Source organism: Hylobates moloch, unplaced genomic scaffold (assembly GCF_009828535.3).
Source record: "Hylobates moloch isolate HMO894 unplaced genomic scaffold, HMol_V3 SCAFFOLD_7, whole genome shotgun sequence".
NCBI lineage: Eukaryota > Metazoa > Chordata > Mammalia > Primates > Hylobatidae > Hylobates > Hylobates moloch.
The window spans coordinates 38438153-38443287 of NW_026652282.1; positions in this window are offsets into that span (position 1 = coordinate 38438153).

The window sequence follows — 5135 nt, forward strand, 5'->3', positions numbered from 1 at the left end:
ATGTTTAGGTACATGAATATACATGTTTAGGTACATGAATATACATGTATATACATGAGAGAGAGATATATATAATATATATATATATATTTGAGATGGAGTCTTACTCTGTTGCCCAGGCTGGAGTGTAGTGGCATGATCTTTGGTCACTGAAACCTCCGTCTCTGGATTCAAACTATTCTCCTGCCTCAGCCTCCCAAGTAACTAGGATTACAGGTGTGCACCACCATGCCCAGCTAATTTTTTTTTTTTTGTATTATTAGTAGAGATGGGGTTTCACCATGTTGGCCAGACTGGTCTTGTACTCCTGACCTCAAGTGATCCACCCGCCTCAGCCTCCCAAAGTGCTGGTATTACAGGCATGAGCCACCTCACCTGGCCAATGCATGCAAAGGCTTTCATAGGAAACTGATGAAGGCTGGGTGTCTCATTTTAATCAGGTGTGAATTTCTGGTAGCTCTACTCCATCTTCCTAATGCGCATGTGGGCCCTTAGCTTGCATTACTCCATATTGCTTTGTTCCCCTTACTGTGCATGTGTCAGGGGACAGAATTTTCCATTGTGAGCATGTCTGGGCAAGTCACCTAAGTAGCCTTACTTATCTGTGTGGCTGTGGGCATGTCTTAGGCAAGCCCCCCTGTGCAAGTTCCTCTATCTATCCCTGCAGGCTGTTCTTTTGTTTGAAAAGATTGAACCGAGGACCCACCCTAACTGCCTGCCTGACCAGATTTTTTCCCTTCTCCTCTCTCATTTCCCCCCTCAGGAGTGGAGACCCTGCTTTTAGGGGGAATGGGACGATGATTCTTTTAGCTACTTCCTGTTGGAGAGGGATGTTGTGTAGGAGAACAGCATTAGGATTCCTCCTAGGGGCAATCTAAGGGTCCTTGGAAGGAAGGCACGCCCATGTATGGTTTCATCTGCATCACCATTTGGAGCAGGGCAGGATTTGCAGGCTTATTGCCCAAAACTAGAGTATTGATCCAGATTTCTACATGACCAATCCTTTTTTGTTTTTTCTGAGCTGCAGCCAGAGATTGCTGATTGGTTTACAGAAATAAGCAGGTTAGTTTAAAATATAGGCAAGAACTTGAAAATAACTAATGAGATTAGAATTTAATACCTAGCATGTAATAAATTTTGAAACATATTTTTTCTCTCTCCAGTCCTCATTTTTGTTAAAAACAAATAATGATGGGACTGAGTTGTTTGCAAAATAAACTTTAGTTTTATACTTGGCCTGATTATTTTCATAAAGTACAGAAAGAATAATTATTTTTACATAGGTTTTTAAAATTGGCTTTGATAGAACTCTGTTTCACAAGGACTCTCAGGCAGAACTTTTTAAAGTGAAGCCCAGCCAGGGGTTTGGAACCTCAAATACCTGAGTTGGGTGAATTCCTCTCTTTGTGAAGCCCCAAGGACATGGAGTTCCTGAGCCTGTTAGAAATTGATATTCTTGACACATCACAGATCAGGAACCCTGTACTGGAACTGTGTAGACACGTTATGAGGCCAGTTTTCCCAAGGGGCTTTTATTGGCTCTGCAAGTTAAGCTTGATTCCTTAAAGGAAAACATGCCCTTCCAGTCAAAGTCTTGCTAAAATAACCAGTTTCTCCAATTGTGTCCTTTTGCAAAAGAAAATTGATTTTTATTGCACTGATGAAAACAACTATATTGCCATAAATTAAGAATACTTACAGCTAGCTTCCAAATTACAGAGGAACCAGGCAGAGAGAAACAAATATGCTCCAAATTTTGTTCACAGGAGTATACCTTACTCAATTGTTAAAAGTTGTAGATAGCTTAAAAGAAAAGTTTTCTTGATTCTGAAGAACAAAACAGAGATTAGCAATGTTTTAAACAAAGAGTGAAAAAGAATTACTTCAGACTTCTATTAGCTTAGTCCATGCAGTTAATTCCTGTTTGATATTCATGAACATTTCAGCTCTTCATAATTCCTGTATGTTTTCCTTTACTCACCTGTCACAATTTCCAAAGTTATCAGAAACCTGCGTTTTAGAGCACCTGTACAAGTCCTATAATAATTGTAAATCATCCTTTGAAAAGGATGATTTATAATTAAGACAACAATTATCTGTGAATGATGAAATGTCCAGGGTAGTTACAGTTAAAAACACAATTGAGAAAGAAATTTGGTTATCTCTGTGGTTTACAATAGCTTAACCTAATAACTTTAATTATGATTGATAGCATATACTCAAACATATACTAGAATTGTATACATCCCATACAATTTTGGAAAATTTATTAATATTATTCACTAAAATATAAACTGAAGAAGATTAAACATCATTCTGGCAATCTCATGTACCTAAATATGTTAAATAATCCTGTTTACCTCTCTTGTGGATGCTTCAGGGGCCCTCTGTGGCATCCAAAAGCTAGGGGTTAGGAAAGACAATTGTGAAGCTAAAGTTTGATTTTGGGAAGCCTGCTAAATGTTAAAGGCTTAAAACACTTGATATTATGAAATACAATTCCAGGTTATCATAAGTTATTTATTTTGCCAAAATTATGACTAAAAATTTGAAAATGTGGCAAAAACCTTTATTCATTAAGAGGGAAGACTTAGCTTTCCAGTTTGTTTCCTGTTTTCTCTTTCTTCTCCTTGGCAGTTTATCCGCAAGGCAAATGAAAATTGTTTATTATCCTTCACTATTATATGAAGATTTTGTACAAGGAAGAAAAAGCCAAGTTTTGCCCTTACATTGGTTTCAAAACAATTCTTTATTCCCAGGCAAGATTTACATTTCCATGCCTTTTTATAATCTTCTACCACAAAACATTTTACTGTTCCTATACACCTTACATGTGTATCTATTTTCAGTAGTCTGATTTACATGTTATAATGGTAACTCTTAGCAATTTTTAACTTTAATGTAAAACATGGTAAGTTGTTTTAATTATGTACTAGGCCCAGATAAAGTCTGACATTTTTCAGCATAGTTACGGGTATGGTTAATTTTTTTATGTCTCCAGGCCTTATCAAGTTGTAAAGCAGGCAGTTTACGGCCTTAAAACATTTAGCAAACCTAGTATGTGACTTACATGATTTAGACCACCTATTTACATTTTGATGACATTTGCATTTGACCAATTATCTTTGAAACATTTTTATTTCTTAAAGATTAAAGTCATGTGAATTAAAAGATAAAAGTTTTATCTTTTCTTTAAAAAAAACTTGATTTAAGTGCTTAATTTTCTGTAAGCCAGTCAGTTAGGGCTCTTTTCATAGACTTCACACACAACACATATATAACTACACATACAAACAGAAGAAAACTTAGTTGTCATAAGATTTTTCATTTGCCAAGCTCCTAATTGGATTATTGGCCTCTGGGCGGGGCCCTTTAAGAGCAGGGCTAGGAAAGCATGTAGTTTCTAGGACAAAAACAGGTTTTGAGAGGAATCTATCCACCTTTAGTTCTTGGGATTCCATGAGGAAAACCGAGGTTTCTCCAAAAATGGAATCCGTGGTGCCCTTTCTGTTTTTTACAAGAAGTCCCAGGCCATCAGAAGTCACCTTGAGGCCTCTTGTGTGTGGAAAACTGGAGAAAAAGAATTAAGTCGACCAAGAAAAAAACGTTTCTAGAAAAACAAGATCCGAGAAGAGAAAAACCTAAAGGCCTTTTAAATATACCTATAACTTGGATATCTACTTTGAATTAAGCTGAGTGCTCTTTAAGATAATCCTTTTAAATCCCTTGTTACCCAACTTTAGCTACACCAATCATTTAATATTTCTGGCTTTTGAACTTTACCAAAAGTAATCTCACAGGCTAAACCAACAAACGTCAATGAGATTATGACTTAACAGCTTGTGTATGGGGTATTTTCAAAGGGGTTGTAAGCAGCTTTTGAAACTGTCATTACAAAATTATAACTGAGACAGTGAAAGAGATCTGACCCAACCAACTCCATCTTGCTTCTAGCCTCCAAGCTGTGTTTGTTCATTACTGGCCACAGGCTGAACCAACTCTGGGAGGAACTTAGTTTATAGTTAATAGTCCAAAACAAAGACAATAACAACCCTTTTCCAGAACAAACCTTCTTGCCTGGGAAACAGACAGCCTTTGTAGGACCAAGAAAACAGTTACAAGATTAGAAACTATGGTATAGGAGTCATGCAACTGGAGGGCACAAGATTCTGCCCCTCTCTAAACTGCTCCTCAGATCAGCACTTGAGCTATTCTGCAGACTTTGCACTTACTTGATGGATTAGCTGGCACCACCCAGACTGATAAACTGGCTCATCTGATTTTGTGGCCCCCACCCGGGAATTGACTCAGCACAGGAAGACAGCCTTGACTCCCTACAATTTTGTCTCTGACCTGACGAATCAGCATTCTGGCTCGCTGGCCTCCCCCCACCCATGAAGCCATCCTCAAAAACGCTGATACTCAAATGCTTGGGGAGATTGACCTGAGCAACAACAAAACTCCAGTCTCCTGCACAGCCAGCCCCCGTGTGAATCACCCCCTCTTCATTGCAATTTCCTAGTCCCAATAAATCAGCTCCATTTAGGCAATGGACAAAGTGAACCCACTGGAGACCCACACTTTTACAAAATCTAGAATCTTTAAAGGCAACTCAGAGAAAGAAAGGTTTAAGAAAGGGAACTAGAAGTTGTTTATGGAGGGGAAGAGAATAAGCAAATGGCAAAAGTTATACAGATATTAACCTGAAAGTACTTATTCCTTAAGCCAGGAATGAACTCAGGCCACCACTGTAAAATGGCAGAGACTGAAACAAAGTGTTGCCACATGGTTACAGGTCACTCTTCCAATGATGTAAAACAAGATGGAGGCCTGCAGTAAAGTTTGTTACTGACCATTTTACTGGGCTGGCTTGAACAGCAGGCTTATGGAGTTCTAGACTCACATTCTATTCTAAGTTACCCCTCTTTCTGACAGAATCATACAGAAAGACATGCAAAGCACACCAGATTGACTACAGCTCAAGACCAACCTCACAAATCCTTTTTCATTAATTGAAACTTTACAGAGAATATAAAAAGGGGCCCTTACCATTCCTTTTACCAGTTTGCACAGTGAGAGAGAAGCCAAAAGCCCAACTAGTAAAAATAAAAGCCTTTTACCCCTGGCTGGCATGT